This window comes from Elephas maximus, chromosome 22, assembly GCF_024166365.1.
Source record: "Elephas maximus indicus isolate mEleMax1 chromosome 22, mEleMax1 primary haplotype, whole genome shotgun sequence".
Classification (NCBI taxonomy): Eukaryota; Metazoa; Chordata; class Mammalia; order Proboscidea; family Elephantidae; genus Elephas; species Elephas maximus.
The window spans coordinates 15854377-15879216 of record NC_064840.1 but is presented as its reverse complement, the minus strand read 5'-3'; the positions used below and the strand labels follow the sequence as shown (position 1 = coordinate 15879216).

At 37.6% G+C, this 24840-nt stretch overlaps 1 protein-coding gene across 5 annotated transcripts in view; it reads left to right on the top strand.

Moving 5' to 3' along the window:
- TAOK3 (TAO kinase 3) overlaps positions 1 to 24840 on the top strand; it is a 178686-nt gene that overhangs the window by 3739 nt on the left and 150107 nt on the right. The window contains exons 2-3 of one of the 5 annotated variants that reach the window (XM_049865544.1): positions 2776 to 2864; positions 3617 to 5711. The exons of 2 other annotated variants lie outside the window; for them this stretch is intronic. The gene's annotated coding sequence lies outside the window, so the exon portion shown is untranslated. Of the gene's footprint in view, positions 1 to 2775; positions 2865 to 3616; positions 5712 to 5783; positions 6333 to 24840 lie in introns of those variants that run through there. 2 more of the 5 variants (XM_049865545.1, XM_049865547.1) reach the window with 2 other exon arrangements.

The following is a 24840-nucleotide window of genomic DNA, read 5'->3' as shown; positions in this document are numbered from 1 at the left end:
TTGGTGTCTTTAATGAGAGCTTCTTGTCAATCAGAGGGGATATTTTTTGAATTAGTATTTTGAGTTGTAGTGTATTGTATAATTGCATTTTACCGTAGAGTTTAATTTGTGATTATTTAGCCTTGTTGCCCACTTAATTCCTTGCTTTATTATTTGTGAAAAATCCGTTGCCGTCAAGTCGATTCCGACTCATAGCAACCCTGTAGGACAGAGTAGAACTGCCCCAGAGAGTTTCTAAAGGAGTACCTGGTGGATTCGAACTACCAACCTTTTGGTTAGCAGCCATAACACTTAACCACTACGCCACCAGGGTTTCCATTATTTGTGACGGTAAATTAAATTTTGTCAATTTTTGCTTAAACGTAAGTGGTATCTATCTATTAATTAGTGGATGTTTGCAGCTGTTCTTATTTTGAGTTGTGCCACATCAGCAAATGAAGACCCCGAAATCTTTCCTCTATCTACGTCATTAAGGTCAACTCTACATTGAGGAGGCAGCTTTTCCCCGGTCATATTTTGAGCGCCTTCCATCCTGAGGGTCTCTGCTGCCCCACTGTATCAGACAGCGTTCTGCTGCCGTTCATAAGGTTTTCACTGGCCAAGTTTTTTGAACTAGATCATTAGATCCTTCTTCCTAGTCTGTCTTTGTCTGAAAGCTCTGCTGAAACTTGCCTACCATGGGTGACCCTGCTGGTGTTTGAAATACCAGTGGCATAGCTTTCAGCATCACAACAACACACAAGCCACCACAGCACAACAACCTATAAACGGGTGGTGCAACAGTGGGCTCAAACACAGCAACGATTGTGGGAAGGGGCAGCATTTCATTTTGTTGTACATAGGGGCTTTGTAGTTGGAACCGACTCAATGGCACCTAACAACAACAAAGTCTATTGATTATGTATGTTGAACTTATGGGCCAAAATGTGTTCTAATTAATTCCTAAGCTACAGGCATCAAATTAAAATATATGTATATTTACAATTTTTATGATAACCGGTAGGGATTAAATCGATCAGTGTTATCATTCAGCTGTATGTTATTAAAGTTACTTAAATACTTTATAAACCAACCTGGTGTATTTTTTCTGCTTGATCTTAAATTTGTTTGAGATGGTGGAAGTATATTTAAAATCTTTTTAATTATTTTCAGTTAAGGGCTAATTCCTTGGTAACAGAATGACTGAGAGGCCAATTTCTTGCCACAAATCAGTGTCACAACCATTGTCAGCTATCTCACACAGATATGTTTTTCATCCCTAGAGTGAATAAGAAGAAGATGGCTTAAAATAAACATTTTACCCCCTAGTAAAACCTGTTCTTATCAAACAGAGAAATATGGTTTTAGTCTCTAGCACTGGAAATTCCCATGCTGGAGTCTAGCGTTTGGGGCCCTTTCTTTTCACCTCTGGCCTCAGTAAAATAATAAGAAGTAAAATCAACCCCACATTGTATGTTTTGTTATGCTTAATATTGTAGTCAGTTATCAAAGTGCTCTTTGGAAGAGTTCAATTTTTTCTTTCTTCCACTATTTTTGAGGGATGACAGGATAGTCTTTTATTTCCATATCAAATTGGGACTCTGTGCAGTGTATATTTATTTTTATGTTTGACTTTCTGTCCACTGACACTGGTTTATGTCCATATCAGTCAAGGCCTATGACAATTCAAATACATTTGATTTACCCATGATGGTAGATGGCATTAACCAAGGAAGAATGCTTTCTTAAATAACCTAATTAGCCTTGGCAGTAGATGCACAAAATAGAACCAAAGTTCACGGTCAGTTTTCCACTCTGTTGTGAGCATTCATTTTTGCTTTTTTGAAGAATGTGTGTATAAGTGCACAAAATATTTTCAACAATCATACAGCTTTAAAATTATTTAGGTCAAGATTTAATAGCAGAGATACAAAATGATAATATTATACCTTATATGCCTTCATGCATCCATTATCTTTTGTGCAATTTCCCTTCTGTCACTATCTACCTGTTCTTTGTTGCCTGTGTTTGTCTTTCAAAAGTTTGTGAGTACATCGAGGGCAAGGAGAGCTTTTATTCATCTTTGCGTTCCTCATGCCAAGCATAGTACCAGGGACAAAGCATGACGGATGCTCAATAAATGAATAAGTGAATGAATGAATCATCAACAAATTAGACTATATGTCCACATTTTTTTTTTTATCTTCCTTGAGGGCTTTTAGTACATCAAAAGGGTGTTAAAAGAGATAGTGATTCCTTCGGAACATAAGAGTAAATGCTAGCATTATTTACGATAGTAAGGAGGGAGAAAGGGCCTTAGAATCAGAGACCTAGACACTTATTTTGGCTCTGTCATTATACCAGCTAACTGAGCCTGGATAAATTACCTAAGTCTCAAAGCTCTCAATTCCCTCATCTGTAGATTAAGAATACATGAATTTTAAGATTGTTTTAAGAAATAAATGAAGCAATTTCTAAAATGTCAAGCACAGTGACAGACACATCAACCTCTTGCTGTTGAGCCGATACCAACTCATAATAACCCTATAGAACAGAGTAGAACCGCCCCATAGGGTTGCTAAGACTGTAATCTTTACAGAAGCAGACTGCCACATCTTTCTCCTGCAGGGTGGCTGGTAGATTCAAACCACCACCTTCTGGTTAGCAGCCAAGTGCTTAACCACTGTGTCACCAGGGCTTCTAGGGCAGATACATAGAAAGTGCTTAATAAATGGTAGCTGCTTAGTATTAATCACCAGAGACAATTTTGTGTTGCTCTTCTTACTCTACTCACAGTATCCAATCATTTGTGGAATCCCATGGCTCCTCTCTCCAAAAAGAATAATTAATGAATTCACATCGAGGGAAATTGAGATTCGGAGAGGGTAAGTGACTTCCCAAGATCACACAGATAGTGGCAAATGTGACCACTGTGACCTGCATCTGGCTTTTCAACTCCATATACCTTCTTCTCAATGGTTCAAGAAGGAGCTAATGAGGACCTCAATAAGGTGCTAGGGAAGGACTGTTGTGACAATGTTCTAATATCCTTTTCCATCCTGACTTTATGCGCTGTTGTTCTTTTATTCTCTCTAAAGTACGGCTCTGGTTTTGTCGCTCACATGTTCAAAACCTTTAATAATTCCCCATGGCCTGCTGAATGTAGTAGAAATTTATCAACCTGTTTTTTGGTTTCTATGTCCCCATAACCATCCTGTACCTATCCTGTGTGCCAGCCAGACTGGCTCTCTTCAGGTCTTTGTTCCTGCCATTTCTTTTTCTTAGAATGCCCTGTGTTCATTTTTCAGCCCACCCCTAATCCCATCTTCCATGAGGTCGTCTCTGATTTTTCTTCTCACCACTCTGTCCATTGAATCCCGTAGTATTTGATTTGTATTTTTCTTATTACGCTAATGTTCCCTCTGATACGACATTATACAGTTTATACTTGGCTTGTCCTTCTCAGACACCCATCATCTTAATGTTCAAAGGACGGTGACTTACACATCTAATTTAGTGCCTTGCAAGTAATATCTGCTCAATATTTGTTGAATTGTATTAAATTTAAATACTTATTTTAGATCCAGAAATAAAATATTTAAATATAGTTTTTTTTTTTTTTTTTTTTTTTTACCAGTGAAGATAGCAGGAATAATTCTTAAGTGAAGAATTCACTTCCAAGGCTGACAATTGGGAACTTCGTGATATAAGCAATTTGCAACGGTGAACAAGTAAACTTGTTGTTGCCACACCTTTCATATTGTTTTCTTCTACAAAGCACTTACTACCATGTCACATACCATGTATTGTATTTATTCGTTTGTTTGTCTTATATTCCTCCAATGGAATTTAAACTCTGTGGAGGCAGGAATTTTTTGTTTTATTCTTTGCTGTATTCCCATCTCCTAGACCATTGCCTAGCATCTAGCAGGTGCTCAGTAAACATTTGTTGAATGACGAGGTAGGTTAATTAGGCTTTGGAAATTCTTCGAACATTTTGGGTAAAAGGAATGCTGGGTTATTTTAGACATGAAGTAAAATCCTAAGCAAGTGTATAGTTTGTAAGGGTAGAATTTATCTATACATTTAACTACCTAGGTTATACGTTTTTCTTTGAACAGTCTTGAATTTACCGTGTTTTTTTTTATTGAATGCGAATAAAAGTCATTCCTACCACCACTCTGTACATCCAAGCTGATTGTGTCTCAGTCTCACTTAAAACTTAAGAGAACTATTCATCGTAAAGAAAAAGAAGGCTAATAGCTAGCTGACATGACCCTTAGGTATTAAAGACTTATGAGACTAAAATACGGTAAAACTTGTAAATGCTGGAACCTGTGTAAGGCGAAAACCTGTTAGAGACTGAACACTTAAGTATTTTCCACTAAAACAAGTGTCAAAGGAGGAAAACTTGCTAAATCCAGAAAGACAAGGCAGTCCTATCGAGTTCCGGCTCTCACAGATTTCGCTGTAATAAAATTCGGTACATTGGCATTATTCCTTTAAAAAAAACTTCAGTTGTTTTTCTTAGATGTTGATATTGACCCTGAAAACTGGTCAAATCAAGCTTCTGATGTTAATTTGGGGTTGTTATCAGTTTTCTGCATGTACAAGTAATGGGATTTGAAATGTCTTTTATGCCTGAATTAAAAAGAACTTAGTCACTGATGACTCATGGTGAGAAGTTTTTCCTTTTCCCTGCTAAACATATGCCGTTGCCTCTGCATGGCCTTATTGAAACACTGAAAACATAAAGAACCCCTACTTTTATGTACTAGGTTCTGGAAAAGTTAGATTTAAGGGGGTGACCTTAATTATAGTGCTTTTTAGTAGTGAGCACTACATTTGAATTTCCAGATTTCCATACAAATTTCTTTCGTCTCTGCTTCTGTGGACGTTTTCTCATTACACCATATAAAATCTTCAAAAATCCTCTAGGCAGTAGATAAGTCCATATGGACTTTGTCTGTTTTGTTCATTATTGTATTCCCAGTGCCTAGAATAGTGCTTTGTACCGAGCAGGCAATTAAGTATTTGTTGAGTGAAGTTACACACATATCTTAATAACAGTGCATCTTAGAAAAATAATGGAAGTTCTGTTGCAATAACTTACCACTTTTGCCCTTTTGAATCAATTCACGATCAGCCTAGTTCAGGAGGCTTCTCAGTATTAGCCCAAGGTAGTACTGCCCTAATAGTTCCTTGCATAGGTTATGCCAACCCTAAATCTCCTTTAGTGGTTCACTTACAAAAAACCCAAATCTACTGCCTTGAAATTGATTCCGACTGATAGCGACCCTGTAGGACAGGGTAGAACTGCCCCGTAGGGTTTCCGAGGCTGTAATCTTTACGGAAGCAGACTGCCACGTCTTTCTCCCACAGAGCAGCTGGTGGGTTGGAACTGCCGAAAGTCTAGCAGCCAGTGCTTAACCACTGTACCACCGGGGCTCCTTTCACTTGCAAAAGGAAGGCTAAATTGGCAACACCCCATAGACACTTGCACCTGCGAGAACCAATGGGAGTTGTAACAGGAAATACTTCAGCTTGCAATACTGGTAGTGATGTGCAGCGCCCAAGTCACGCTGTTTTTATCTGCAGTTCCTTTTTAGGATTGTACAAGGGTTCTTGAAGATTTTTTCAAAATTTCCTATCAGTTTAAAAGAGAATTCACTTTAAATTTGAAAATCAAGATGTGAATGGTTATTTGCCTTTTCCTCATTATCAAGAAATTGGTGAGTTGTCCTCCTTTAAGTGGGTTTCTGCCTTTGCCTTCTAATGTTGTATCCTATGAAGCGTCACTCTAGTGTACAGGTGGGGGTGGGGTGGGGGAGTGCATAAATGTAAAATAATTAAAACTTAAGCTAATAATTATTATCAATAATAACCAGTGCAGATATTTGCATGGTACCGTAACTATGAGCATTGATAGAATTTGGTAGATTTTTACATAAGATTTATTTATCTTAAGTAAGTTTTCCTTTTTTGTAGGGACTGGGGAGAAAATTAAGGAAAAAAAGTTTACAAAGTTCTTCCCCAAATGTCTAAATGTAAACCTTTATAAAATGCTTTTGATGTTAACTGTCTGACCAGGAAGTACTCTCTTTAAGCCTTACTTAAAAAACTAAGCGTCTGTAATAACTTCCTTTCTCTGGATGAAGGTGCTGATAGCACGGTGTTGTTCTTACAATTTAAGTTGAGTTCACTTCTATCTTTCCTAAGTGAATAAGAGGCAGTTTTGTAAAGGAGGCCACCTTTGGAGAAATCTCATTGATTGCTGTAGCTAAATGGAGAAATTTTAATGTCTTCAGTATGTTGGATTGGAAATATAGGACATGCGTTTGGGAAGATCTACTGTGAGTAAGGTTAACTGGTGCTTTGCTTTACATTAATTGTTTTATTAAAAATATGGCTTGTGTCTAAGCATTGCTGATAAAGAGCAGTAATTTAAACTCTTCGCTGAATGTCACAGAAATATATAGGGCCTGTATATGTTGCCTTTGCCCAAAGTTCAGCTGAGAGTAGTGAACCTCAAAAGTCACCTGATTCGTGTGCTCTATGTTTTCATTTGTAGTTTGATACTCTACAAATGAAGGTTTGTGGAAATTTTTTTTCAAAAGCTGTTTTTTTATTATCTTTCCTTTTCCCTGGATAAGCAAATAAAATATAGAAATCTTGTCAGAAAAATCTTTTTAAACAAAAATTTTAAATATACTGAAGGTCTTTTCTATTAAATAACTGCAGTTTATGCTAACCCATGATACTACTTTAAAATAATATTTCAAAATTAAGCTCCTCAAAATGGCACACTCATCAGTTTAGATATTTGAAAAAATAATAAAACCACATTTTTCTTCCTTTACACTCAGGGAAAATAGGATAGAAAGCAGAGCAATTTCTTAAATGCAGTACCATGTTTAGAGACAGCAAAGTCAGGGATTCGATCACATTTACTTTGATTTATAATTTTTGGTTTTTGTTTTAGTATATAAAGTTAATTTCTTAATAAAATATGAAAACAAAATACTTTAGCCATGAGTTAATAATTTATGGGACCACTGTTGTCCATAAAATAAAATTAGATGAAGTAGGAAAACAGATAATTTTTTTGACATCTCCTAGTTTATAGGGTCGCTATGAGTCTGAATTGACTGGACGGCACTGGGTTGGTTTATATGTTAAAATGTTCATGCAAAATATCTTATAAACCAGGAAAGCTACCTTAATAGTTTCTTTGCCAACTTCACTAGCCTCTTGGAATGAGGTTTAAATGAAATGTTTAAGCCAACTTGTGACCCTGACTTCTAAACTCTTAATATTTTACATGTTAGGTGTGTAAATTAAAGTCTTATAATTGTGCATAAGATGTGTTTTTATTCAGGAAGTGTTGCAGTAGATATTACTGATTTGGGGAGGGGGTCTATTCTTTCTGCTGTATGAAAAAGGAAATTAAAATTTTCAATACTCTGTGAAATGTGATATCATATGTTGTTGTTGTTATTGTTGTTGTTAGTTGCAGTCAAGTCAGTTTCAACTCATGGCAACCCCATGTGTGCAAAGTAGAACTGCTCCATATGGTTTTCAAGGCTGTGGCCTTTGGGAAGCAGATCACCAGGACTGTTTTCCGAGGTTCCTCTGGTTAGGTTGGAACCACTAACCTTTGGGCTAGTAGTCAAGTGCTCGTGTGCTTTTTTCCTTAACGTTTGTGAATGTTCAGATTCCAAAGTACAAATTATGTAAATTGGATCTTTCCTAGAGAGGTCTTTTGTGATTGTCTGAATGTTATATTAGCAGTCCAGACATATCCCAGTTGTTGCCTGGATGGGAGTGGGGCAGAGGAAGTGGGTGGTGCTCACAATAGTGACAGATTATTGCAGATTATGTGGCTGCTTGCCAAAACACCACCAGTTGAAGGGAAAAGTGGAAGTTACAAACTGCATCCTATTAACTTGTACATGTTTATTTAAGCAGTGCTAGCTGCTTGCTGCTTTTATACACAGACGACAGGTTTTAAAGTTCTGAATTACTTGACATGTGCTTAGTCTCTATTTAATTTACCGTGTTTATATTCCTTATCTTGTCGTCTGCAAAGATCACACTGACCTCTTTATGGAGGCCACATGTTAGCAGGAAAAAAAGGGAGGAGGGGAGACAGATCTTTAAGGTACAGCTGCTCTGTTTGCTGGTTAAAATATTGCAGAGATAAAATGTAAATATGTACCATCACATTTAGACAATTTATATAAAACACTAATAAAAATAATCATTTCTTGTGAAGGAGTGTGTAGTTCTGGATTGTTCTGGTTCAGCTTGACGTGGAGAGTCTTACTATTGCAACCTTAAAGGAAGCTTTGTGGAGGAAATATGACATCTCTGCCCAAATGCATAAGGAGGGAATTACACTGAAGGGTTATTTTTGGAACTGTCTTATTATAATGCATTTTATGTATAGAGAAGTGTCTTTAAAAGGTTTGCTTCTATATCAGGGTCATTGGTAGAAATTAATACAGGTTACTCAGGTCAACATGTGTATTCGACTGAAAAACTACTTTCTAAAGTATGAGCACCCATTTGATGCCAGCAACCAGCCAAGTTAGCCTGGCTGATCTAAGTGGTAGCATTTTTTTTTTTTTTAATGCAACCAAAAAAGAAGATATTGAGTGCCTGTCAATACCATGAAATAGTAATGTAATATTAAACTGACCTTTCTTTTTTACTAAAAGAAAGGTCAGTTTAACTCCCAGTTCATAGCACTTCAGGAAGCCTCCTTCAGGAATGAAGTACAGTGTGTTCAGCACTAGGAAAGGTTAGAAGTGAGTCAGAGAAGCTCTGCACTTGTGTCATGTGTACACAGTTGAAACTGCCCCTCCTTAACTCTTTACACATGTCCAGGTTCTTTGTATCTCTTGTGGGTTTTGGTCACATGTTTGAGGCTGGCAGCATAATGTAATGATTAACCACCAGCATGTTGGATGAACATGTCTGCTACTTGCTGGCTATGTGACCTTGCACAAATCCCTTAACCACCACTAAGCCTCAGTTGCTTCATCTCTAACATGGGCATAATCACAGTACCTACCCCAAAGGATTGCCATGATGATTAAATGAGATAATGTGTGAAAAGCACAAGTTTGGCTGCACGTTGTAAAGGAATGGCTCAGTGAGCGATAGTAGTTACGGTGATTTTTGTTATTTTGGGACATTTCAGCTCTCATTCCAGTTCTATCTGAAAATGTGGGAAGAGATATAAAACAATACATGCAGTCATGTATACATAATAGAATTAGTGTTATAATAATAGAAGTATTGAGAAAATACGATGGGAACACATAAATGCAATCTGTCAATGTTCTTTATGCCCCTTCTCTCACTACCTTTTATCGTATCCATTCCAGGGGAAGAAGGAGAGAATACGTGACTGTGTTTTTAAATAATTATTGTCCAGAATGATTAGATAATCTGATATATTTAGCTTTAGTAACATTTTTCTTTTTGTTTTTCACTCCAGAGAATTTCTTTCTGATTTAACTGCACAGCTCAGCAAAGCAACAATGCAAAGTACTGATTTCTTAATTCATTTCTCTCAATAGGATGACTTTGTTTTCTTCTGAGTGGGCCACTGTCAGATAAAATTAGGAGTATGTCTCAAAATTTTAGATCAGCTAAAATTTGTGTGTGTGTAACCAGCAAAGAATATATACATTTGAGTATAAAGAAGTTGTTTTTTTTTTTTTTAGTGTCTGAGCCTCCGGAGGTTCATATGGAGCAGTTAAATTACCCCACATATTCAAAAACATTAAAATTAATTATTATGTAAATATATTTTCATGGGGCTATGTTAGCAATGCAGATGTGAAGTTTGGGGGCACCTACGGTAAATAAACTAAACAAAATAATGAAACTACTTACAAGGTACTTAAAAAACATTTAGCATTTGTGAATGTATGTCTAGTATTTGAAATTTCCAGGTCTTAACCTGTTTACAGCCCCTTTACCTAGTACCCAGGCCCCGAATTAATTTTGTGTCTATTCCTTGTTTCTGATACTCCCTAACTTTACAGTCTTGAAGCCAATCAAATTGCCACTAAAATACACTACATTTCTGGGCACCTACCTTAAAAACAAAAACTAAACCAGCTGCTGTAGAGGCAGTTTCGACTTATGGTGACCCCATGTGTGTCAGAGTAGAACTGTGCTCCAAATGGTTTCCAATGGCTAATTTTTTTGGAAGTAGATCACCAGGTGTTTCTTTCAGGGCCCCTCTAGGTGGGTTCAAACCTCCAACCTTTTAGTTAGCAGCCTTATGCTTTAACCATTTGCATCACCCAAGGACTCCCCTGCACCTATCCTAGTCGGACCCTCAGCTTCTTATTCCTGGGTTACCACAATTGCCTTCTTTCATTTCCATCTCTCTCTTCTTACCAACTCATCCTGATTAATCTTCTTTAAATGCTGCTTCCAGCGTGTCACTCCCCTTTTCAGAAAGCTTCAGTGGTTCCCTGTTTTCCACCACGTTAAATCTAACCTCTTCTGACTCATTTTCAACGCCCTTTCTTATCTGTCCCTACACTACTTATCCAGCTTCATTTCCTCTGTTCTTTGGCCCATACTTCCTGCTCTTTTGAAGTCAGTCTGTCTCTTGAGCACACCAGACTCATTCAGGTTTGAGTTTGGTACTGTAATTTCTTTCACCCAAAAAGAAGTCTTCCTCCCTTCTCTCTGACTGCTCAGATTTTACCTTTCCTTCAAAACCCTGTGTAAATTTACTTCCTCTATGAAGGTTTTCCTGACTATTTCAATTTTTACTGTTATGCCACAAACCCAGGTGACTTTTAATTTAGCAAGCCAATGAATGAAATCTGTATAGCATCTGTATCCATTCATTGTTTTATCTTTACTAATGATATAAGGGAGTCCTGGTGGTGCAGTGGTTAAGAGCTACGGCTGCTAATCATAAGGTTGGCAGTTCAAATCCATCAGGTGCTCCTTGGAAACCCTATGGGGGAGTTCTTCTTTGTCCTGTAGGGTCACTATGAGTCAAAATCAACTTGATGCCAACAGGTTTAATGATATAAGCATTTCGAATATAAGGACCATATCTTACAGTTAAATTGTTCCCGGTTTCTAGCTTAATGCTGAGCATCCGTGTTTGTTTTAAAGGGAAGGGAGAAAGTAAACCTTTTTTTAACACGCTTATCTAAAGTCAATGATCCTATCAGTAGGGACCTGAATTTTTTCCCAATTTGGGTCAGGTCTGTTACCTCATTTACAGAAGTATGAGATGCAAATGAAAACAATTTTTTAATTGGCAATAGATTGATATCTTTGCTTTCCTTTATCAGGAAGTATATATATATATATAAAGAGCCTTAGTGGCACAGTGGTTAAGTGCTTGGCTGCTAACTGAAAGGTTGGCAGTTCAAACCCACCAGCGGCTCTGTGGGAGAAAGATGTGGTTATCTACTTCCGTAGATTACAGCCTTGGAAACCCTGTGGGACAGTTCTACTCTGTCCTGTGGAGTCACTATAGAGTAGCTATGAGTTGGAATTGACTTGACAGCAATGAATTTAGTTTGGTTTTTATATATAGTCATGTTCTGCATAACATCCATTCAGGCATTGTCAAACCGAGTAGATGTCCGTGATTCCGTAAGGTTTTACTAGAGTTCAGAAATCCTGATCGAAGAACAGGGTTTAGCAGATGTAACTGGACATAGCGAATGCAACAGCTTCCCACAAGCAACTTGTATATCTCGTGTCTCTTGTATTCAGAATGATTGTGCTGCCAGGTGTGTAATGGTACTGTACATGTATAACCTAAACACATATGTCTTGATAGTCATAATAAAGGCCTATGTTACTGGCTTATGTATGTACTGTACTATACCTTCTTTTGTTACTTTAATGTGAACTTTCCCTACTTAAAAATAAAAAGTTTACTGTATAACAGTGTATGCTTCAACTCAGAGGCAGCATGACTTGTATATCACACATCCCTTGAGTATTGTAGCTTTATCTCCCTGTTTAATTTTCATTTGAAAATTTTATCGTGAAGTGCATCATGGCCCCCTAAACGTAGCAAAACAATGCTAGTGATAGCAGCAGCAAGAGGCAGATGAGAAGTATCAATTTAGGTATCCCATATAGCTTTGCTAAGTATATAATGTGGTGTTTGTACAATATCCAAATCACGTAACGTCTTATTTCACAGAACATACTGTGGCCGTTAAGCGACCTATGACTGTATATGTAGATGCATATATCTACATGCATGTTGTCTTAGTTATCTAATGCTGCTATAACAGAGATACCGTTAATGGGTGGGTTAAACAAACAAAAATTTATTTTCTCACAGTTTAGGAGGCTGAAAGTCCGAATTCGGGGTGCAGGCTGTAGGGGAAGGCTTTCTGCCTTTGTCGGCTCTGGAGGAAGGTCCTTGTTTCTCCTGAGCTTCTACTCCTGGGTAATCTTCCTGGGGCTTGGCATCTCTCTTCTCGCATCTCTACTTTCTGGCTTCCTAGTTTTAATCTCTTTTATGTCTCAAAAGAGATAGACTCAAGAAAAGCTCTACACTAATCCTGTCTCATTAATATAACTAAGACAATCCATTCCCAAATGGGATTATAACCACAGGCATAGAGGTTAGGATTTACAGCACGTATTTTTGGGGACACAGTTCAATTTGTCACATTCTACCCTCCGGCCCCCCAAAAGCCATGTCCTCCGTGTAAAACACATTCACCCCATCGCATCATCCCAAAAGTCTTAAATCAACTCAAAGTCCAAAGTCTCACCTTCTGAATCATCTAAATCAATAAGGATGAGACTTTAAATTTATATATCTTGGGGCAGAATTCCTCTTCACCTAAGAACATGTAAAATCTAGAATACAGGTTACCTACTTCTAAAACACTACGGTAAAACAGGCACAGGTAGACATTTCCTTTACAAATGGGAGAAATTGGGGGCGAAGAAGGGATAACAGGCATCAAGCAAGTCCAAAACCCAGCGGAGTACTTTACATTATTTCTCAAGCTTGAAAATAATCCTGTCTTCTCTGAGACCATCTCAGCAATGGCTCTGCCCTCCAGACTCTGGGTATTGGCCACGCTCTCTGAATTCCCAGTGGAGGTCCTTCAGCCCTGGGCTTCCGCTCCGCCTCCCAGGCCCTCTCGGATGGCAGTACTGCTCTGCTCCCTTAACTTTAGGCAGCCCTATTTTTTTTATTCTTCTAGTCCATCTGAATGACAACCCTCACTCCACTGGCCCCTTGCCCCTTTCCCCCCTCCAGCAGGCCCTATTCTTCTGCCCATTGGGCATGGAAGCCCTGTCCTTTCAGTTTTGGGCAGCGGCCCCATCCCCCTGGCACACCTTAATGGCAGCCTCGTACTCTGGAAGCAAGTTGGCAAAGATCCAAATCTTTGAAACCTGGGAGGCTGTGACCTCACCCTTTGAGATTCAGAAGACCGTGGCCCCCACCCTTTGAAACTGAGAAGGTTCTGCTTCCTGTGCTCCTTCTAACAGTTCTGCTGATCTCTGAACTGCCCAGGAATGGTCCTTTTCTTGAAGGACAACAGATAATAGCTCCTTTGGCCTATTTCCTGCCTGTGGAATTTCTAGAGGCAGACAGTGTTCTTGCCTTTCCTTCTTTGTCTGTCTCCTTCAGCCTGAGCTGATGGGTTTTCTGCTGTGGTAGTTGGTTACGGCCATTATTCACAGGCTAAATTTCTTTAACAAAAGATTGTGTAGTCACATCCTTGGTGAACATTCTAGGACATGTGTCCTTAGTTTGTACAACAGAATTTTCCAAATCTTTAAGTTCAGTTTTCATTTTGCGCAGTTCACTTTTAAGTCCATCTCTTTTCTCTCACATTTTTCTATAAACAGCAAGGAGAAACCATGTGGCTCTTAAAGATCTTACTTAGAAATTACCTCAGCTGTGTATCCAAGTTCATCATTTACAAGTTCTACCTTCACCAAACATGTGAACATAATTCAAACAAATTCTTTGCCACTGCATAAAAAGCATTGCCCTCCCTCCATTGTCCGATCACAGCACATTTAACATTCACATTTCTAGCAACTTTTTGTTGCTGGTACCGTATGTATTCTCTAACATGATAGAGACTTTCTCTTTGGTTCTTTCACTTCCTTCTGAGCCCTCACCAGAATTGCCTTTGACATCCAGAATTCTACCAATAGTCTTTTCAAGGCAGCCTAGGCTTTCACTATTGTTTGTTGTTGTTGTCATGTGCCATTGAGTCAATTCCAACTCATAGCGACCCTATAGGACAGAGTAGAACTGCCCCATAGGGTTTCCAAGGAGCGGCTGGGGGATTTGAATTGATGACCTTTTTGTTAGAAGCGTGAGCTCTTAACCACTTCAGCACCAGGGCTCCAGGCTTTCACTATTAAAAAAAAAAAAAAAGCACCTTAAAACATTTTCAGACTCCATCTATTACCCAATTCTAAAACCACTTCTACATTGTAAGTATTTGTTAGAGCAGCACCCCACTCTCGGTACCAAATGTTTTAGGCTGGTTTCTCTAGAGGAACAAAACCAGTGAAGCAGGTGTATGTAAATCTATATGGAGAGATTTTATTTCGAGGAAATGGCTCACACAGTTGTGGAGGCTGGCAAGTCCCAAAACCGTGGGTCAGGTGTCAGGCTGGAGGCTCCTCTTGACTCACCTGGTTGCAGGGACTGATGAATCCAAAATTGGCAGATCATACGGTGGGCTGCTGGCTCACAGGGCTGCAGGAGCTGGTGAATCCCAAGATCTGCAGGTCAGGCTGCAGCCTGTTGGCTCATGTCCCAAGAACTGGAGGTCAGACGATGACAAGTTGGGTGCTGGATCAAGAGAGAGCTTTGTCAGAACATATATATATATATATGTATGTATGTATGTATGTGTATATATGATGCAGGCCACATCCCTAAGAAAACTCCCTATACCTCAGATGGCAAAATGGAGGATGACTACATAATACTGAGAATTATGGCCTAGCCAGGTTGACATATAACACTAACCATCACACACACTTATATATGTATATATAGATACATACACAAACATATATATGATCATATATATATATAATTGTGTTTCCTTTCTTAAAATGATATAGTCAGCTGCACTTGGAGAGGTTTAGTTTTGACATTAACAACTTTCTACCCTATCACTGAATTTCTATATTAAATATGAACAGTAAAGGGCATTAAATCATGCCCTATTCTTATTACCTAACCTAGTGTATAACATACCTATTCTTTATTCCTTATCATGCTTCAGATTTACCTTGTAAATTTAGATCAGTCATTTAAATTTGTTACTCCACAGAATGGATGATAATAGTAATTGCTGATCATTGAGTGCTTCTTCAGATTTACCTTGTAAATTTAGATCAGTCATTTAAATTTGTTACTCCACAGAATGGATGATAATAGTAATTGCTGATCATTGAGTGCTTCTTAGGTACCAGATATTGCAATATGTGCTTCATAAAATGAATACCTCAAGGAATCTTCATAACTCCTGTTATGTGTATGTATTCCCCCCCGCCCCCACCACCAACACACACTTTCCAGGGGAGAACACTGATGTTCAGGGAGGTTAGGTATTTGCCCAAAGTCAAGGGGCAGAGCCTGGACTTAAACTCAGTTCTACACTAGTGTTCATAGCTGCCATGCCATGCTGCCTGTCATTGTGAAGATTAGACTTAAATAAGTGTAAAATACTGTACTATTAGTGCCTATAGGATAAAAAAATAAGTGCTGTATAAGTCCAAGATGCCATTCATATCAACCATAAAGGCTGGCTAGATAACAAAACAGTAAGAAGAAGATGCAATTATGTACTATTCAATGTAACAGAATTTTTAGAGTTCATTTTAAGTTCACAAAATAATAAAGCTTTTCATTTGTAAAGGGCTTTAGAGTTTACGTAATGATTTCACATTATTTTGTGATTCTCACAGCAACTTTGTGAGACATTATTGTTCTCTTTTTATAGATGAGGCTTATTAGCTTAGAAAAGTTAAGTAGTATCCTAAAGATCACACAGCTGTAAGTGGCAGAATTGACTTAAACCTTGATTTGCCGATTCAAGGGTCAGAGCTCTTTTCACTTATACCACAAGTTCAAATAGAGTTATTTGGGGGACCAAGTTCATAATTATCTTTTTCTTTTTTTTAATTGAGATAAAATTAACATAAAAGTCACCATTTTAAATTGTACGATTCAGTGGTTTTTAGTATATTCACAATGTTGGGCAATCATCACATTCTAATTCCAGAACATTTCCATCACCCCAAAAAGAAAACCATACTTGTTAGCAGCCTCTCCCCATTCCCTCGTCCCATCTCCCCCTGGCAACCACTAATTTATTTTCTGTCTGTATGGGTTTGCCTATTCTGGGTGTCTCCTGTAAATGGAATCATACAATTCGTGACCTTTTGTCTGGCTTCTCCATGTTGCATGATATTTCAAGGTTTATCCATGTCATAGTGCTTCATTCCTATTTTCTGGCTGAATAATACTCCATTGTATCAATATACTACTTTTGTGTATCCATTTAGCATTAAATGGACATTTGCAGTGTTTCAACTTTTTTAGCTATTACAAATAATGCAGCTATAAACGGTCACGTACAAGTTTTTGTGTGAACCTATGTTTCTAATTCTTCTGAGTTAAGAGAATCAACTACCTTCTACCTAGGAGTAGATTTGCTAATGAAAATCCTTTGAAATAGTGTCAGTTATTTGTTCAGCGCCCCTCCACACACACACATCCATGCAACTTTGTTTATTTAGCTGATTCGTTTCCCAGATCTTTTCTTCAGAAATAAAGCAAAGGTAAACTTCAGCCCAAATTCTGGGCAAGTAATCTTTAATTCCAAGTAAATAATCTGGGTTCAGCACTGCCTGCCGTATTCGAGGTACTATGGAGAACAAGCAAGTAAGAGCCTTACAGCTAATCACGTTCAATGGATGGAATTAGGAAATGTCCATGTCCTTCAAAAGCAAGGCGTTAAGCACTCTCTGCACACAGAGCAAGAAGAGATTGCTAGAGAGATGGGGTAAATTGAGATAGAATTTGAGCCAAGTCTTGCATGCTGGGTAGCTTTTCAACAGGTGATGGTGAGAGATAACCAATAGTTCAGACATTGTGAACCAAGTGTAGGATACTTAGGGATAGTATAGCAAGTACTGTGGTTTTGCTTAAAGGCCCTTCCATCATATACAGAGAGGTTTGAACTTTGAACAGTACTTACTGGGGAGCCATTTAAGGTATGTGAATAAAAGAGACTGATAATATCAGAGCCCTTAAAAGATTATTCCATGAGTAGTTTGTAGAGTGACTTAAAAAAAAGAGATTGGGAATGAGAACTTGGACTTATAATGAGGTCTGGAACTAGGACAACCTCAGTGGAAAAGAAGAAAAGCAGCTTGGGAGAGATTTATTGAGGGCATTAGCAGCTTGGGAGAGAGAGCTGAAAACAAGGAGTGCATCAGATAAAGAAAAAGAAGTGTAGAGAAGAGAAGTGGCCCAGCACGGGCTCTATGTTAAGAGGTGAGAGAAGGAAGATGAGCCAGCAGAGGTGGGTTGGAAAGCAACTCTTAAAGAAGACAGTGCCACACACACCAAGAGCCTTATTAGGAGATACTTCATACAGGTTGTGGAAGGATATGACCTGAGAAGAATCCTACTGGATTTGGGGATTAGGAGTTCGTAGCTAGTGACCTGAAGTAAGAAGTCATTTGAGTGGTTTGAATGACTACTAGATATGAAATGAGAAGAGAGTAGGATAGGCAGTTAAATGGCCATTGTTGATATTGTTGGGAGAGGTGGCTAATCTGAAAAAGTAAGATTAATGGATGAAGGTGATTTAGTGTACAGAGAAATTTTAAAGTAGAATGGAGAAATATTGAGGAAGCACATATTGAGTGCCCTCAATCTCAGTAAGGTAGAATTTATAATATTATTTCTCATTCCTAGTACTACAAATAGACTTTATAATTAGAAAATACCTTGAGTTACCTCAGGTAAGATCAAACTCTGTCTTACTGCCCTACATAAATGTTTAATCTTTTAGCTATGTATTGAATGTGTTCCCCCCACAAAAGCATAGCTACATGATGTAATATATATAATTGTAACTGCAGAGTCCATTTTTCTGCTAATTATTAAAGCTGTATATTTTTGAGTACTAATAATAATGAGAACTCAAGTACATATAGTGTTTTGTTTAAAAGCTAGTTCATAATCCTTAGTTTGAAATTTTATGATGTAACTGTTTTATTCTTTCTAAAATATGCCCCAAACTAATACTATTGTATTTTCTATAGAATAGACATATGTTAATAATGTCATATCAGGCACTGTTCTTTCAGGCATCTTGCTGACATTTTAATCTGCACAGTATTTCATTTAGTAAAAAGTCATGAGTATATGTCACTTCGAAATTGTGAATTCCCTGTTTCAAAATGTTGAAAATTTGGTTCCTTGTTTGTTCTCACATTGGGAGTTCCCAAAAAGACTTGTTGTTAAATGAGTAAATCAGGAAACCAAGGCCTCCTTCATTCCCTTAACCCTTTCTCCTCTTCCCCACAAAACAATGGGAAGTCCCCAACTCAAGATGGATCTTCTTAAATAATTTTAAACAACTTTACAAGAAATACATGCTTTTTACGAAAAACTAGAAAATACAGATGAGTAGAGGAAAATAGAAGTTATCTTCTATACTGTAAGTATTTTGCTATAGAACTTCCCAAACTTTTTTCCTATGCCTGTTTTTTAAAGTATTCTTAAAGAGCATAATTAGGGTTATGAGCTACTTTTTTACATAACAGTATATCATTATACCAATAAACATTCATATTTCTATCTAAGTATACTTCTGCCACATCACTTTCAAGACTGCGCTGTTGTGTGGATAGATGAGGTGTATTCTTTTTCTTAGTCTTTATTCTTACAAAATGTTCTAAATAGTTTCTTAGTTATTCTGTCAATATCCAATACAACTCTAGGTTTTTTTTTTTTTAATTAAAAAAGATTCTACAGCAGATAAACCCTAAGAACTTGGTTTCCAGGAACACTTTAATTTTTCTTCAAATAAGGTGAACGCTAAACAGCGTTATTATACCGTATGCCCTGACAAAGGTACTCATTGCTTGAGAATGCGTTCCCCACCTTTTTTTCCGTCCACCAAAAACAGAAGCTAGTATCTTACATCTCTTGACCCGATGAGGGTTTGAAAGGATGCGTAGTTATCTCCCTAAACACATGGCTCTTTCCTTGGCCTCCGTCTGCTCCAGTAGAGCTCCAGCTCCCCTCCTTCTCAGCTGTCACCACTTTCCTTCCTCTTCAGAAATTTTTTGGTTCAAGTTTTGTATTCAGGTCTGTTGGTTATGAACCCTTCTAGATCATTAAGAGAGATGTTGGATTTGTCCAAAGTAACCAACTACTTCAGTATTTCTTTTTTATTATTCTAAGGTCTGTATTTCAGCCTCCTTAATTTATTCCGTTTTGTATTACATGTTAAATGTTTATCTTTTTTTAACCCTAAAAATCGATCACTCATTCTCATCTTGTTAAAAGTTTTACTTCAAATTTATATCACTACAGTAAATATGAATACAAGTTTATAAGTTCCTTTCAAAAAGTTGTCATGGTTAGTAGGGTTTGTTTTTAACATTTTATTTAATGATTGAATAGAGTTTGTTTTTAACATTTTATTAAATGGTTCAATAGAGTTTTTTTTTTAATTGTGCTTTAAGTGAAAGTTTACAGTTAAAGTTAGCTTCTCATACAAAAATATATACACACATTGTTATGTGACTCTAGTTGCTCTCCCTGTAATATGACAGCATACTTCTTTCCACTCTGTATTTCCATGTCTGTTCAACTAGCTCCTGTCCCCCTCTGCCTTCTCATCTCACCTCTGGACCAGAGCTGCCTATTTAGTCTTATGTATCTACTTGAGCTAAGAAGCCCACTTTTTACAAGTATCATTTTATGTCTTAATAGCCCAGTCTAATCTTTGTCCAAAGACTTGGCTTCAGAAATGGTTTCAGTTTAGGGCTAACAGAGAGTCGGGGCGGGGGGGCATGTCTTCTGGGATCCCTCCAGTCTCAGTCAGACCATTAAGTCTGGTCTTTTTACTAGAATCTGAGTTCACCCCACTTTTCTCCTGTTCCCTCAGGGACTGTCTTTTGTGTTCCCTGTCAGGGCAGTCATTGGTGGTAGCCAGGCACCATCTAGTTCTTCTGGTCTCAGGCTGATGGAATCTCTGGTTTATGTGGCCCTTTCTGTCTCTTGGGCTCATATTAAAGTTGTTTTTAACATTTTATATAATGATTGGGTGATTGAGTAGACTAAGCTTATGAAATATGCTAGTGATCCCAGATTGGCTAAAAAAAAAAAAACACCAGATTAAGGTTCTAATTATCATTGACAAAGTGAAGGAGTGCTTGAGAATTAATAAGAGGAAGTTGACGGAGGAGGTATACTGATGATTCAATTGAAGTTTAAATATAATAGGGCACTCCAGGCTGAAAACACATGAAGTGAAGTAGCGTTGAGTGTGGGACACTAAAGTACTACTATCATTTTAATAGCCATAATACTATTAATAGTATTATTGATAAATTTTGAAGTTAAACAGGAACATTATTTTTTAGGGTGAGTCTTACTTCTGCAAGAAATTCTCTACATAAGTTTTAAATATGTGTGTGTGACAGAGAGAAAGAGGCTTGCTAGTAATAAAAAACAGAAGACTGAGATCAAAAAGTTCTAATTGCCACATATTGTTCATGTTACTGAATATACTGTAAACTGGTAGTACTGATACAAGGACTCTGGTGGCACAGTGGTTAAGCACTCAGCTGCTAACCAGAAGGTCTGTGGTTCGGGCCCACCAGTGGCTCTGCTGGAGGAAAGAGCTGGAGATCTACTCCTGTAATGATTATAGCCTGGGAAACCCTAGGGGGCAGTTTACTCTGTCATATAGAGTCTCTATGAGTTGGAATCGACTCGACGGCACACAACAGAGCTGATAAATGCATTAGTGGAATTTCTGTCACTGTCAAAATATGAATAGGTATTGTTGACATGAACACGGTTTCTCCCTTGTGAGCTAGGTAACATAGCTAAATCTATTAGAATGTGGTATTCTGCCTGTTCTATATATTAACAGAGATTTCCACCTGTACTTTTATATAACAACTAAGCAAGTCAACTATATAATTGCCTTACCTGAATCTAGTGGATTTTATTTACTATGTTACCGGCTTCCACCTTGTTTTAAAAGAACCAAGAGCTTGAATTTTTTATTTTGGCAAATTAGAGAAAAAAGTTAGGAATGCATGCTGGAAATCCTGGTGGTGTAGTGGTTGAGTGCTACGGCTTCTAACCAAGGGGTCGGCAGTTCGAATCCGACAGGCGCTCCTTGGAAACTCTATGGGGCAGTTCTACTCTGTCCTATAGGGTCACTGTGAGTCGGAATCGACTCGACAGCGCTGGGTTTTTTTGGTTTATGCAGGATAAAGAGCAATTAGTACATTAGGGAATCCAGGAGGAAAAACGAGTGAAGTCAATATAAACAAGATAAATAGGATTAGAAGTTGGACTGTTGTCAACATTCTAATTTTGTAAAGCCCATAAAGAGTTTTTGTATCTCGCAGAGCTTGGAACAAATTAGTTCTATAGAATTGTTACAAGACACTGAGTTTCAAAGAAAAAGTTAAATCTAAAAAATTCCCATCTCTATATTACTGTCTTTAAGTACTTGCTTTAAACAAAATGTATTAATGGTTTAATTTGGTATCATTCTGAAATTTTATTCTGCAGCTTGCTAATGTACCTAATACAGTCCCTGCACATATCAAATATTTAGTATTTTTAATTGTTTACTGGGCATTCTAAGTCCTAGGTTTAATGTAAAACATCATGTTTATGGTAGGCACTGGGACTCCCGAATTTCCATAACAAGTTTTCGCTTTTGACAGATGAATTTACTCTACAGTGAAGTGCTGTCTAGAATCTACCAGCAGCTGTGGAAGGAGCCAATAGATAATCTTTTTTTAAAACCTAAACTATTTGGATATAATATACAAATTTCAAAAGACCTAATAATTTCTAACTGGGGTTTACAATGTCTGACAGCAGAGTACCATCGGATATTCATAGTGCATATTTTGCTTATTGATAGTATACACATCTATAACTCTGTTATAATGTTATCTGAGTAAAGAAACTAACATTTGCCCTGTTGATTTCTGCATGCTTCCGCAGGTGATAAGCTTCTAACCTTTATTATTTCAAACCTCGAACTAAATGTACTGCTTCTTACTTATGTAACAAGGTCTTTTCAGTACTCAGAGGAAACATTAACTTACCTTTATTAAAGGATCAAATTCAGAGTTATTTCTTGTTGTACTAATAAAACTTTCACTGATCATACTTACACAGTAGTGTCTGCTAACAAATTAGAACATCGTCTGTAACTGTCAGCACATTGATTCCTCATGCTTACCTTCTCACTAGAGACGTCAAAATTGTAGTAATATCCAAGCCTGCCTACTATCTGAGATGAGGAAGTCACATGATCCCTTCCAACCCTGAAATCCTGTGATTCCAAGTTAATTTTACATGAAGGAGAAACCATTAGGCCAGAGTAAAACGGTGAAAATGTTAACACAAGCAACTGAGAGATCACAGAAGGATTTTGTTAGCATGGGTTGGTCCACTTCCTTGATAAAAATGTTGTTAAAACCATTATGATGGTTAGTTTTAACACTTTGATTCATTATGAATAGTTAAAACTATAAGTAAAGAAGGAAGTGTTTTGGAAAAAGGCAAAAATGACATGACCCCCATATCCCTTTTTTCTAAATGTACTTAGTTTGCCTGTGTACCCATATATTTGTAACACATATATCAACATTGTCCTGCTAGAGTGACTTTATCTGGTTTTCACTCCTTTTCTATTAGATTTAGATTATTTAAATTATTAAAACTTCTAAGTTTAATTTTAAAAACATTGAATTATTGCCATTACAAATAAAATTTGGACAGATCAAGCAATCTCAAGACTTGGACCCAATTTGGATTCATATAGAAAAAAATAGAATAAAAAATTATTTATGATACTACCTGGGAAACTTGAATATTTGACTTTATACTTCATGGCATTAAAGATTGTTAAAAATTCTTAAGTGTATTAATGATACTGTGATTTTGTTTTTTTAAAATAGTTCTTGTCTTTTAGGCATATGTTATAAAATATTTATGGATGAAATGATAAGTTATCTAGGATTTGTCTCAAAATAATGGAGAATGGGCTGGAGAAGTGGGTGAGCCGTGAGTTGATAATTGCTAAAAAGGATGAGGACGTTCATTATAACTGTTGTCTTTTCTTTTTTCTATGTTTCAAATTTTCCATAATTTTTTAAAAATCCAAAAAATAACATTTAAGATCCATCCATGAAGTTATCGGAGCCCTGGTGGCACCAGTGATTAAGTGTTTGGCTGCCAGCCAGAAGGTTGGCAGTTCGAATCCATCATCCATTCCTTGGAAACCCTGTGGGGTAGTTCTCCTCTGTCCTGTTGGGTCGCTATGAGTTGAAATTGACTCGATGGCAACGGGTTTGGTTTTCTGGTCTGAAGTTATCATATATAAAGTTATTTAAATGGCCTTATTCTTTATAAAATGAAATAAAACCATTGTCTGCAGTAAGTTCCATGCACTGACATTTTCTTTTCATACTCTATATTCCTGGTTCTCTCTTTGCTGTTAGAAAAGAGCTGTTAAAAATTCAAATTCTCATGGAATCCAGACTTTCAGGAACCATCGAGGCTGGATGACTCCTGGAAACGATTACCTTGAGGAAATATTTAAACCTTTAACTAAAACTATCCCCTGAATTCATCTTTGAATGGAATAATAGTTTAGCCTAATTAGAAAAGAAAGCATTAAGCATTATACCCTTTTAAAGAATTATCGATATGATCAAATTGACAGTAGCAACTCAAAATGATAGATGAGAAGCTTAGGGGGCAGTGAGTTTGTGTTAATAATGGTGACATAGTTTGAAAAAGTTGTCGAGAAAGGCAGCACAACTTGAAGAATGTAACCAATGTCACTGAATTATACATGTAGAAACCGTTAAAGTGGTATATGTTTTGTTGTATATATTTTCACTAAAGATATAAAGATATATATATATTAAAAAAAAAAAGGCCGTTAAAATTGTTATGTGGTGTAATAAGAGTGGGGGGTGGGGAGGAGAGTTACTTTATTGTTCCCAGAATGAATTATATTCCCCTCCTATGCTCCTCTTCCTTCTCCAGCCTTAATGGAGGACAGGAGACCCCAGGCCTGGTTCACCTTCTACCGTTGGGAGAAGGCCCATGAGATGCCTGGCCAGGATTGTCTTCTGCTGTTGGGTAGAAGGCCAGGAGCCACTGGTTTTGGTTGTTTCTCTGCTGCCGGGTAGAAGGCCAGGAGACATCAGCCATCCTGGTGCCACCAGGTAGGCAGAGAGGTGTGCCTGCTGCCACCTGATGTGAGACAAGGATGGGTCAGCCTATCCAGGTTTTGCTGTTGCCACTGCCATGGCAAATTAGCCCTGCTGCTGCTAGTGGATATGGGCCTGTCTGCGAAGTTGCAACAGTGTTTCTCTTCTTAAGCCTTTGGCTAGAGAGACTAGGCTTTCTTTTTTCGTTTTCTGTTCTTGTTTACCTGTTGGTGGTTTACGGATGCAGACCCCTGCCATGCCTAGCCTGGGATACCTGGGAAATAAAGCAAAAACCCTGGAACTTAGCAAATGTCATTCTTCAAGTGCTGAGGTCCCTAGCCAGTC